Here is a 13738-nt window from a genome sequence, read left to right as displayed (position 1 = left end):
GATTCATGACCTCTGTCAGAGACATTGTTTCTTTGTTTAATTTCTGTTTTGTTGACCTGTCCTTTGTTGAGAGTGGGGTGTTGAAGTCTCCCACTATTAATGTGTGGGGATCTATATGTGCTTTAAATTTTATCAATGTTTCTTTCACAAATGTGGGTGCCCTTGTATTTGGGGCATAGATGTTCAGGATTGTGATGTCTTCCTGGTGGAAGTATGAAGTGTCCTTCCCCATCTCTTTTGATTAATTTTGGTTGAAAGTCTATTTTATCAGATATTAGAATGGCTACTCCTGCTTGCTTCTTGGGTCCGTTTGCTTGGAAAGTCGTCTTCCAACCCTTTACCCTCAGGTAATGTCTATCTTTGGGTCTTAGGTGTGTTTCTTGTATGCAACAGATTGCTGGGTTTTGTTTACGTATCCATTATGTTAATCTGTGTCTTTTTATTGGAGAGTTGAGTCCATTGATGTTGAGAGAGATTAATGACCAGTGGCTGTTAGATCTCTTGATTTTGATGTTGGCTGTTGTCATCAGGTTGTGTGCTTGGTTGCTTTTTGTTATACTGAAGTGAGGTTATTTATTTCCTGTGTTTTCTTGAATGTAGCTAGCTTTCTTGGGTTGTATTTTCCCTTCCAATGTCTTCTGTAATGCTAGATTTGTTTGTAGGTATTGTTGATATTGGTTTTTGTCATTGAATATCTTGTTTTCTCCATCTATGAGGACTGAGAGTTTTGCGGGGTATAGTAGCCTGGGCTGACATCTGTGTTCTCTTAGGGTCTGCATGATATCCGTCCAGGCCCTTCTGGCTTTCATAGTCACTGTTGAAAAGTCAGGTGTGATTCTAATGGGTTTGCCATTATATGTTACTTGGCCTTTTTCCCTTGCAGCTTTTAGTATTTTTTCTTTGTTCTGTATACTTACTGTTTTGATTATTATGTGGCGGGAGGATTTTCTTTTCTGGTCAAATTTGTTGGGTGTTCTGTAGGCCTCATGTATTCTAATTGGCCTCTCCTTTAGCTTGGGGAAATTTTCTTCAATGATTTTGTTGAAAATATTTTCTGGGCCTTGGAGAAGGGAGTCTTCTTTTTCCTCTATACCTATTATTCTTAGGTTTTGTCTTTTCATATTGTCTTGCATTTCTTGGACGGTCTGTGTCAGGAATTTTTTGGATTTAACATTTTCTTTGACAAATACATCGATTTCTTCCATTGTATCTTCTACACCTGAGATTCTTTCTTCCATCTCTTATAGTCTGTTGGTTATGCTTACGTCTGTAGTTCCTGTTTTCTTCCCTAGATTCTTCCTTTCCATTATTTCTTCCATTTGTGTTTTCTTTAATTTTTCCAATTCTATCTTCAGGTCTTGAGTTGTTTTGTTTACTTCCTTCACCTGTCTGATTGTACTTTCCTGTTTTTCTTTTAGTTCCTTCAACTCTGTTTCTATCATTTCATTCAGTGTTTTAAGCATTTCCTTTCTAAGGGCCATAAACTCTTTGGCTGCAGCTTCCTCTATTTCTTTACGGGTGGCAATATTCTGTTTGAGTTTATCTTCCTCTATGTCTTTACGAATCTTATTTGTTTCCTCTGTTATCATCTTCATGAGCATACTTGTTAGGTCCTCTTCTTGGATTTCAGTTATGGTGGGGTGTCCAGGGCTACTTGCCCCTGGGTAACTGGGTTCTGGAGATGCCATATTGCTCTGTCTTTTGTTGCTTGAGCTTTTACACTGGCCTCTACCCATTGTGTTATCTTAGGTGTTTGGGGTTATTTTCTGGTGGTCCCTGGGGATCCTGTGGTGGAGAGAATCCCCTTTGCAGAAAGCTGGTTTTTCCTGAAGGATGTCTTTTCAGCTTTTTGGGTATAGTCCCTGGATGGCTGGTGTTTTTTCAGGAGTTGCTCACCGCAGGGATATAGACCTGAGTGGTAACTGTAGTCTTTGTTAGTCGAGAGGGTTCTCCTCTCACCCAGGGAAGTCCTGAGGGCAGCTGCCCTGTTTCTGAGTTTCTTGTTGTAAATTTAATGATCAGCTGCTGTGACCCAGTTGGACATCAGGCACGCCTCAACTGTTTGTGCCTGTGTCTGGAGCACAGCTGAGTGCTGGCGCCTCAGCCCCACTAGACTGCTAGACTTTTTCTAGGGAAGGATTGGGTGATTTAGGTCAGTACAGTTTCCTTCCTTCCCTGTGGATTCTCTGGAGACACGGACTCCCAGTGTCTTTTTTTGCCCTGGTGCACACTGCTCAGCGTCCGCCAGCTGGCTGGCCGCAGAAACTGCCTGTGCCTGGAGCACAGCTGTGTGATGGCGGCTCAGTCTCTGCCAGCTGTCTGGTGTGCAGAAACTGCCTTTGCGGCTTTTGGGAGCCTGAATGCCTCCCTAAGCTGGGTAATTTTCCGGGGACCTTTTCAGGTTGGGGGTGAGCTGAGTGCTCTGAGATCAGACCCGCCATTTCTATCTCCGGCGGCGAATCAGGTGTGTAGGCAGCCAGGGCTCTGTGCCAGAACCTGGGTCTCTGGCTCTGGCTCCGGGCTGGCTCCTGGGGTGCCCGTGGAACACGCCCGAGTCTTTTCCAGGGGATGTCTGGGTGATGTAAGGCCGGTCCTAATCGTTTCCTGTACCCTGTGGTTATCTCTCAACTGAAAATTCCAGTCTCTGATAGTGTGGTGCACACGGTTCAGTCTGGGAACGTGACCAGAGACACTGGCTTGTGGCTCTGGGCTGGGGCTGGGGCTGGCGGCTGGCAGCCACGTGTCTGGCGGAACTGGGATCTCTTCCGCAGTTTAGCCGGGTGTTTTGATACCCTGCTGGGTAGAGTCTTTCAGAGGACCTCTGATAGGCTTCTGTTATTTTCTCAGACAATTAGGAATAGGATGATCATACTAAAATCTGTAGACCTAGGGAAGCTAATCAAGAAGGAAGACTGTGGTAAGATGCTTAATCTTTTCTTTCTTTATATATATATATATATTTTTTTTTTTTGAGCAAGGGCAGTTACCCAGACTGAACTCAAATTTTGCTCTCTGGTTTTCTTTTTCTGATTCTTTTTTCTTTTTTAATTATTTCACAATTTATTCATTATATAGCCTGGCTGAAGGCCCCTCCCTCAACTCCTACTGGTCCCATCCTTCCTCTTCCCTCTATCCTCTCCCCTAGTCCACTCAAAAGGTGAGTTTCCCTCCTCTGCCATCCACCCATGTCTTATCACAATACTACTCAGTATTAAAACAAGGAAATAATATTTCTGCTCTTATTACTTCTCCATAGGCCACTCTGCTCACGTCAGAAGACTCCATACCCTGAAGCTTGCCTGTAATCTTACTGTGAAATTAAAACTAAGTATAACTCATTTTACAGAGTCCCACTCACAAGACAATGTTTAATTGACCATCTCACATCCAGAAACATGTGAAATATGAAATGCTATGAAGTCTGAAACATTTGATCACAAGCATTTCAAAGAACTTGGTTCTCCTTCTGTCTAGAGGAACCACCTCAGGAAATAAGTTCAAATTTAATTCCAGAAAACAGAGGCTATATACCCCTTGGGAAATGATTGGGATGCTCCATGGATAGGTGTATATAATCGTTCAAAACTAGGTATTTCAAGAATGCTTGATTTGCATTAAATAGCACATTCCTATCATATGAACAAGAGCACAGATCCTAATCATCCTATATTTAAAAAGAGGAGAGAGTTAGCAGGGATCAGTGTCAAAAGCCATCTATCAAATTTGGCTAGTAGCATCTATGTCTAAAGACATTCCCCAGTTGAAGTCAGGCACAGAAAACTCACCCTTACATGGTTACACAACTAGGCCAGCAACAGGGTCATACATGGAAGAGAAAGCTTCCTCCTTCACATCTCAAAATTCAGTCTGGGTTGTGATGGTTTTCAATAGAACCCCTGGAACAATATATATGTATACACAAAGAAACTTCAACAGGCTACCACTGTTCTATTACTCTCAGAGAACTTCCTGGCTGGTGTTAGTTCACCATTCCCTACATATTCATCCACTGGACTGAACTTTTCTTGTCTAAAGTGAGGCAATTGAAAACAGTAAATGTTGAGAATCAGGTTTATCAATAAGTCTTCCCTAAACACATTTTATAATACTTTTGCATGTAATTGATATTTACCATTCATTGTATTCTTTTAAAAAATAAGTTTATTTACTTTACATTACAATCATAATCCCCCTTCCTTCTCTCCCCCATTACTACCCTCCACTCCTATTGACTCTATTTCCTTTCCCCTTTCCCTTCAGAAAAGGAAGGTCATTTCCATTGAGCTAGATTTTCACTTCTGTTGGATCTCAGTGGACCAAAGAACACAAAGGCCTTTCCATATTGCTTTTAGTCACAGAATTTCACTCCAGTAAGGATACTTTCATGATGATGATGATGACTCTAGATTTGTGCAAGGCCTCACCATTTTAACACATTCATAAGTTCTCTCCAGTATGAATCCTTTCAAGATGATGAAGGTTATACAAATATGGAATGGTTTCACCACGTTAAAAGCACTTGTAGGCTTTCTGTCCATTAGGATTTCTTTCATGAGTGTGAAGATGATTCTGAAGTGCAAAAGTTTTTTTCACATTGGTTACAGTCAGACAAGTTCTTTCCAGTATGTATTCTTTTATGTATTAGGAGATGTTATTTGCAAAGGCTTTGTCATACAGTTAATTCTTATGGTTTCCCTCCAGAATGTGTTGTTGTCTTAGGAGATGACTGTTACATGCAAAGTCTTAATCACATTAATTATACTCACCAAGCTTGTCTCCACTGTGTGTTTTTTCATGTTTTCGGAGACTACTTTGCCATGCACAGGCTTTACCACACTGGTTACATTCATAAGGTTTCTCTCCAGTGTGTGTTCTTTTATGGTTTAAGAGAGTGCTGTTCTTTGCAAAGGCTTTACCACACTCATTACATTCATAAGGTTTCTCTCCAGTTTGTGTTCTTTTATGCCGTATGAGCTGACTGTTTGTGCAAAGGCTTTACCACACTTGTCACATTCATAAGGTTTCTCTCCAGTATGTGTTCTTCTATGGCTTATGAGATGACTGTTTTTTGCAAAGGCTTTACCACATTGATTACATTTGTAAGGCTTCTCTCCTGTGTGTGTTCTTTTATGCCCTATGAGAACAGTGGTATAGGGGAAGCCTTTACCACATAGAGTGCATTTAAAGGGTTTCTCTCCAGTATGACTGCTTTCATGCCTGCAAAGATAATTAGCACATGTGAAAGATTTACCACAGTCATTTCATTACACTAATAAATATGTTTTTCTATATGAATTAATTTTATAATTTGGCCTAATGGTAAAGAAGAATCAAATTTTAAACTTTTATCACTGTATTTACTTTCATGATATTCCCCTTCTTTATGGGTATTTTTGAAGATCCCTGTGATGATAAGAGCATTTGTTATGTGATTCACTTTTATAGCATCATTTTTTATAAGAAGTTTTCTCCTATATATAAAGTGTATTGCAAGAATTCAGAGTTTTACCCCAGCAATTCCATTCAATAAAGTTTTGTACTGTATGAATGACACTTCATTTACAAAGTGAGGTAATACAAGCAGAAGAAGTTCCAAATTCCTTGTATTCATAGGTATTTTCAGCAGTATGAGTTTGCTGAAGAAGTCTCATTGAAGTTGAAAAACCAATTAACAGTAACCATTTATCACATTTAGGTAATCTACTCAAAGTGGGGATTACTACAAAATCAATTGTTCTTGGAGAAAGACAGGTACACTGCCACTTTCAATATCCCTATGCTCATGTGTCTTAGAAACATTGTGACATATGATATACCAGTTTAATTTACAAAAATAATAAAGATTCCCACATTGAATTAACACAGTTTGCTTTTTGTTCATCATAGACATGTCATATAGAGATTATGTTTCTCTACAACAATATTCTTGACTCTCGCAAGCTGTTCTTTTCACTAAACTTTACAATGTTACTACATGAAAATGAGTAACTCTGGTTGTACTGTGAAATATTTGCTTATTAGAAGGTTTTGGACACATACTGGTCACTTATTCAATGTGTATACCTCTTGCAATATCTGAGTAGATAGAATGAGACTAAACAGATTGGCTGTTCAACTCAGTAGCTGTAATGTCCATAATATTCAAATGGTATTTTCTGTTACAACATTATTTTATTTTCTTCTATCTTAGGGGAGTGCCTTGAAAACACAAATCAGATACCTAACATTGAAGTACATGGAATTGTGAGATTTTAATGATCATCAGTACACTTAAAGCAGTGCTGTTTTTACACTGTTGCTTTTCTTTAAAACTTCTAGGACACAGCCATGTATGCTGGTACATGCCATGAATCCCAGCAATTGTGGAGGCAGAAGCAGGCAGATCTGTGTGATTTTGAGGTCAGCCTGGTCTAATAAGCAAGTCTAAGAAAGCCACAGATACCCAGAAAAAAACTATTTCAAAAACAAAAAATAAAAAGCAGCCAATAAACAAACAAACAAAACTTGAGGAGGCCTCCATTGGTAAAAATCATCTTCCTGCCAGAGGGATTCTTCCCACCACAGGATTCCAGAAAGCATCAGAATCTAACACCCAACACCCAAGTTAGCCAAACAGGTAGAGGCAAGTGTAAAAGCTCAACCAACAAAAGACAGAGCAATATGGCATCTCCAGAACTCAGTTTATCGAGGGGCAAGTAGCCCTGCAAAGACCAACGTAAATGAAATTCAAGAAGATGACCTTACATCTATGCTTAAGTATAGTATAATAGAGGAAACAAATAAACTGCGTAAAGAACTAGAGGAAGATAAAGTCAGACAGATTATGGCCATCTGCAAAGAAATGGAAGAAGATAAAGACAAACAGATTGTGGCCATCTGTAAAGAAATACAGGAAGTTACAGCCAAACAATTTGTGGCCTTTACAGAAGAAATACTAAAATCACTGACAGAAATTAAAGAAACAGGATTGTTCAAAAAAACAGCTGAAGGAACTGAAGGAAAATATAGTCAGACAGGTGAAGGAAATCAACAAAACAGCTCAAGAACTGAAGATAGAACTGGAAAAATGAATGAAAACACAAATGGAAAATATGCTAGAGAACGAACTTAGGGAAGAAAACAGGAACTACAGAAGTAAGCATAACCAATAAAATATAAGAGATGGAAAAGAAATCTCAGGTGTGGAAGACACAATGGAAAAAAAAATCAATATATCCATCAAATAAAATGTTAAATCTAAAAAATTCCTGACACAGACCATCCAAGAAAACATGAAAAGACCAAACCTAAGAATAATAGCAATAGAGGAAAAAGAAGATTCCCTCCTCCAAGGCCCAGAGAATATTTTCAGCAAATTCATAGAAGAAATATTCCCCAACTTACAGGAGAGGTCTATAAGAACACAACAGGCCTACAGAACACACCCAATAAAATAGACCAGAAAAGAAAATCCTCCCACCACATAATAATCAAAACAGGAAGTATACAGAACAAAGGAAAATACTAAAAGCTGCAAGGGAAAATTTCCAAATAACATATAATGGCAAACCCATCAAAATCACACCTGACTTCTCAACAAAAACTATGAGAGCCAAAAGGGCCTGGACAGATATCATGCAGACCCTAAGAGAACATAGATGTCAGCCCAGGCTACTATGCCCTCCTAGATTCGCAGTTCTCATAGATGGAGAAAACAAAATTTTCAGTGACAAAAGCAAGTTTCAACAATACCTACACACAAATCCAGCATTACAGAAGATACTAGATGGAAAAATACAACCCAAGAAAACTAACTACTTTCAAGAAAACACAGGAAATAATTAATCTCACTACAGCAAAACAAAACACAACCTTACTACCACAGCCAACATCAAAATCAAAGGATCTAACAGCCACTGGTGATTAATCTCTCTCAACATCAATGGACTCAATTCTCAAATAAAAAGATGCAGACTAACAGAATGGATGTATAAACAAGACCCAACAATCTGCTGCATACAAGAAACACACCTAAGTAACAAAGATAGATATTACCTGGGGGTAAAGTTCTGGAAGACATTTTACCAACCAAATGGAACCAAGAATCAAGCAGGACTAACCATTCTAATATCTGATAAAATAAATTTTCAACCAAAATTAATAAAAAGAGATGGGGAAGGACACTTCATACTCATCAAGGGAAAATTCCACCAGGAAGATATCACAGTCCTGAACATCCATGCCCTAAATACAAAGGCACCCATGTTTATAAAAGAAACATTAATAAAACTTAAACCACACATAGATCACCATACATTAATAGTGGGAGACTTCAACATCCAATTCTCAATGAAGAACAGGTCAACAAAACAGAGAAACAAAGAAAAAAATATCTCTAACAGAGGTCATGAATCAAATGGACCTAACAGACATCTACAGAACCTTACAACCAAACACAAAAGAATGAACCTTCTTAGCGCCTCATGGAACCTTCTCCAAAATAGACCATATGATTGATTATAAAACAAGCCTCAACAGATACAAGAAGATTGAAATAATCCCTTTTATCCTATCTGATCACCAGGAATAAAGCTGGTCCTCAACAACAACAGAAATAGCAAAATTCCAACACACACATGGAAATTGAACAAGTTACTAGTAAATGACAGCTGGGTCAGGGAAGAAATAAAGAAAGAAATTAAAGTCTTCCTAGAATTCAATGCAAATGAAGACACAACATACCCAAACTTGTGGGACACAGTGAAAACAGTGCTAAGAGGAAAGTTCATAGTGCTTAGTGCCTTCAAAAAGAAATTTAAAACATCTCATTCAAGAAACTTCATGGCACACCTAAAAGCCCTAAAAAAAAAAAAAAAGAAGCAGACACACCAAAAAGGAGTAGATGTCTGGAAATAATGAAACTCAGGGCTGAAATCAATCATTTAAAAACAAATAAAACAATTCAAAGAATCAATGAAACCAAGAGCTGGTTCTTTGAGAAAATCAACAAGATAGACAAATCCTTAGCCAAGCAAACTAAAAGGCAGAGAAATACTATCCAAATTAACAAAATCAGAAATGAAAAGGGGGAGAAAACAAGAGACACTGAGGAAATCCAAACAATTAGGACTTATTTCAAAAGTCTATTTGCCACAAAATTTGAAACTCTAAATGAAATGGACAATTTTCTTAATCAATTCCACTTACCAAAGCTGAATCAAGACCAGTTAAATCAATTAAATAGTTCTATATCCCCTAAGGAAATAGAAGCATTCATCAAAAGTCTCAGATCCACAAAAAGCCCAGGGCCAGGTGGTTTCAGTACAGAATTCTACCAGACCTTCAAAGAAGAGGTAACTCTAGTTCTCTTCAATCTATTCCACAAAATAGAAACAGAAGGAACACTACCAAACTTATTCATTGAAGCCACAGTCACGTTGGTACCTACAATTCACAAAGACCCAACAAAGAAAGAGTACTTCAGGCCAATTTCCCTTATGAACATTGATGCAAAACTACTCAACAAAATACTTTGCAAACCCAATACAAGAACACATCAAAGATACCATCCACTATGACCAAGTAGGCTTCATCCCAGGTATGCAGGGGTGGTTCAATATATGTAAATCCATCAATTTTATCCACCATATTATGAAACTGAAAGAAAAAAAAACACATAATAATCTCCTTAGATTCTGAATATGCATTTAACAAAATCCAACATCCATTCATGTTTAAAGTAATGGAGATATCAGGTCTACAAGGCACATAGCTAAATATAGGAAAAGCAATATACAGCAAGCCTATAGCCAACATCAAGCTAAATGGAGAGAAACTTAAAGCAATCCCACTGAATTCAGGGACAAGTCACAGCTGCCCCGCCATATCTCTTCAACATAGTTCTCAAAGTCCTTGCTAGATTAATAAGACAATTAAAGAAGATCAAGGGGATACAAATGGGAAAGGAAGAAGTCAAAGTATCACTATTTGCAGATGATATGATAATATACCTGAGTGATCCCCAAAATTCTACCAGGGAACCCCTAAAGCTGACAAACACTTTCAGCAATGTGGCTGGATACAAAATCAACTCAAAAAATAAGTAGCCCTCCTGTATACAAAAGACAAAAGTGCTGAGAAAGAAATTAGGTAAACAACAACCTTCACAATAGTGAAAAAGGACATAAATACCTTGGTGTGACCCTAACCAAGCAAGTCAAAGACTTGTTTGAAAAAAATTCAAGTCTCTAAAGAAAGAAATAGAAGAAGATATCAGAAGATAGAGAGATCTCTCATGCTCATGGCTTGGCAGGATTAACATAGTAAAAATTGTCCTCTTACCAAATGCAATCTACAGATTTAATGTAATTCCCATCAAATTACCAACACAAATCTTTACAGACCTTGAAAGAAAAATTCTTAACTTCATATGGAATAACAAGAAACCCAGAATTGCTAAAACAATCTTCCATACTAAACGATCTTCTGGAGGTATCTCCATCCCTGATCTCAAGCTGTACTATAGAGCAACAATAATAAAAACTGCATGGTACTTGCATGGAAACCAACTAGTGGATCAACGGAATTGGATAGAAGTCCCAGAAATACACCCACACACTATGAACTCCTGATTTTTGACAAAGATGCCACAACCATACAACGGAAAAAAGATAGCATCTTCAACAAAAGGTGCTGGTCTAAATGGATATCTACATGTAGGAAAATGCAAATAGATCCATATTTATCACTCTGCACAAAACTAAAGTTCTGGTGGATCAAAGACTTCAGTATAAAACCAGACATAATAACCCTGTTAGAAGAAAAAAAGGAGAAAGAGCCTTGAACTCATTGGAACAGGAGACAACTTCCTGAACAGAACTTCAACAGTACAGGCTCTAAGAGCAACAATCAATAAATGGGACCTCATGAACCTGAAAAACTTCGATAAGTCAAAGGAAACTGTTGTCAAAACAAAACCACTGCCTGCAGGTTGGGAAAGGATCTTCACCAACCCTATATCTGACAGAAGGTTAATATCCAGTATTTATAAAGATTTCAAGAAATTAAACACCAATAAATCAAGTAACCCAAATTAAAAAATGTGGTACAGAGCTAAACAGAGAATTCTCAATAGAGGAATATAGAATGGCAGGGAAACACTTAAAAAATGTTCAACATTCTCAGTTATCAGGGAAATGCAAATCAAAACCACCCTGAGATTTAACATTACAACCATCAAAATGACTAAGACAAATAACTCGAGTGACAACTCATGCTGGATAGGATTTGGAGAAAGAGGAACCCTCCTTCATTGCTGGTGGGAATGCAAACTTATACAACCACTTTACAAACCAACCTGGCATACTTTCTCAGACAATTAAGAATAGCGCCTCCTCAAGATCCAGCTAGACCACTCCTAAGCATATATCCAAAAGGCGCTCAAGTATACAACAAGGACATCTGCTCAACTAAGTTTGTAATAGCTTTATTTGTAATAGCGGAAGCCAGAAACAGCACAGTTGGCCCTCAGTTGAGGAATGGATACAGAAATTGTGGTATATCTATACGATGGAATATTACTCAGCAATGAAAAATAAGGAAAACATGAAATTTGCAGGTAAATGGTGGGAAGTGGAAAAGATCATCCTGAGTGAGGTGTCCCAGAAGCAGAAAAACTCACAGGGATATACTCACTCATAAGTGGATATAGTATATAAAATATGGGATAAAGATACTAAAATCTGTACACCTAAGGAAGTTAATCAGGAAGGAGTATGCTGGCTAAGATGCTCAAACCCCATGCAGAAAGGCAAAGAGGATGGACATCAGATGAGGGAGAATACAGGGACAGGACAGGAGCCTACCACAGAGGGCCTTTGAAAGGCCCTACCATGCAGGGTGTCAAGGCAGATGCTGAGACTCATAGCCAAACTTTGGGCAGAGTTCAGGGAATCTTATGGAAGAACTGGAAGATAGTAAACCTGGAGAGGACAGGAGCTCCACAAGGACAGTAACAGTTCCAAAAATTCTGGGCACAGGGGTCTTTTTTGAAACTGATACGCCAGCCAAGGACCACTCATGGAGATGGCCTGAAACCTCTGCACAAAAGGTAGCCTATGGCAGTTCAGTATTCAAGTGGGCTTCATAGTAATGGGGACAGGGACTGTCTCTGACAGGAACTCATTGGCCTGCTCTTTGATCACCTCCCATTGAGGGGGGATCAGCCTTGCCAGGCCACAGAAGAAGACAATGCAGCCACTCCTAATGAGACCTGATAGACTAGGATCAGAATGAAGGGGAGGAGGACCTCCCTTATCAGTGGACTGGGAAAGGGACAGGGGTGGGAAAGATGGAAGGTGGGATCGGGAGGGGAGGAAGGAGGGAGGTATAAGGGGGATACAATGTTAATAAACTTATTAATAAAAATTTAAAAAGAACACAATAAAATGTTGAAAGATTTTTTAAAAACTATACTGTTACACATACTTTCAAACTTTGAAAATATTGCCTGATATCAGTTATTGCTCCTAAATATAAATAAACAAATAAATAAATAAATAAATGAGGAAGGATACTTCATACTCATCAAAGGAAAATTCCACCAATGGCATCTGTATTCTGAGCAACAATGCCCCAAATACAAGGACATCCACATTTGTAAAAGAAACATTAATAAAACTTAAAGAACATATCAATCACCGCACATTAATAGTGGGAGAGGTCAACATGTTACTATCATCAATGGACAGAGCAATGGAAAAGGACTTAAGCTGAGAGATAATGACACAAATGGATGTCATGAATCAAATGAACCTAACAGATATCTAGAGAATTTTTTAACCCAAACAGAAAAGAATCTATCTTCTTTCAGCTCCTCATGACCCTTCTCCAAAACTGAACATACAGTAGGTCACAAACCAGGTCTCAACAGATACAATAAGATTGAAATAATATCTTGTATCCTATCAGACCATGATGGACTAAAGATGGACCTCAACAATAACAGAAATAACAAAAAGCCTACACACACATGGGAACTGAACAACTCCCTACTCAATGAAATCTAGGTCAGGGAAGAAATAAAGAAAAAACTTCCTGCAATTCAATGAAAATGAAGGTACCTCATACCCAAACTGCAATGAAAGCAGTCCTAAGAGGAGTTTTAATAGCACTAAAGGCCTTCATAAGCTATTGGAGACATCCCATACAAGCAACTGAATGGCTTACTTGAAAGTCCTAGAAAAAAGAAGCAGACACACTCAACAGGAGTAGACTACTAGGACTAACCATACTCAGGGCTGAAATCAATAAATTAGAAACAAAGAGAATAATTCAAAGAATCAACAAAACCAAGAGCTAGTTCTTTGAGAAAATCAAATACATAGACAAACTCTTAGTCAAACTAAGTAAATGGAAGAAAGACAATCCAAATTAACATTCTGAAAGGAAGGGAGAGCGAGAAAATCCAAAGAACTGAGACACTGAGAAAAACCAAAGAACCATTAGATCTTATGTCAAAAGCCTATATGCCGCAAAATTTAAAAATCTAAATGAAATATACAATTCTCTTGTTAGATTCCACTTACCAAAGTTGAATCAAAATCAGGTAAAGATATTAAATAGTCTTTTACTGCCTAAGGGAATAGAAGCAGCCATCTAAATACTTGCAACCAAAAAAAAGCCAAGAGTGAGATGACTTCAGAGCCAAATTCTATAAGACCGTCAATAAAGAGTCAATATTGATATTCTTCAAATTATT

At 38.2% G+C, this 13738-nt stretch overlaps 1 pseudogene; it reads right to left on the bottom strand.

Annotated features, from left to right (window-relative positions):
* LOC110543619 (zinc finger protein with KRAB and SCAN domains 7-like) overlaps positions 1 to 13738 on the bottom strand; it is a 262089-nt pseudogene that overhangs the window by 195497 nt on the left and 52854 nt on the right.

This window comes from Meriones unguiculatus, assembly GCF_030254825.1.
Source record: "Meriones unguiculatus strain TT.TT164.6M chromosome 13 unlocalized genomic scaffold, Bangor_MerUng_6.1 Chr13_unordered_Scaffold_34, whole genome shotgun sequence".
NCBI lineage: Eukaryota > Metazoa > Chordata > Mammalia > Rodentia > Muridae > Meriones > Meriones unguiculatus.
The sequence above is the reverse complement of the archived record's forward strand: the minus strand, read 5'-3'. Positions and strand labels throughout refer to the sequence as shown.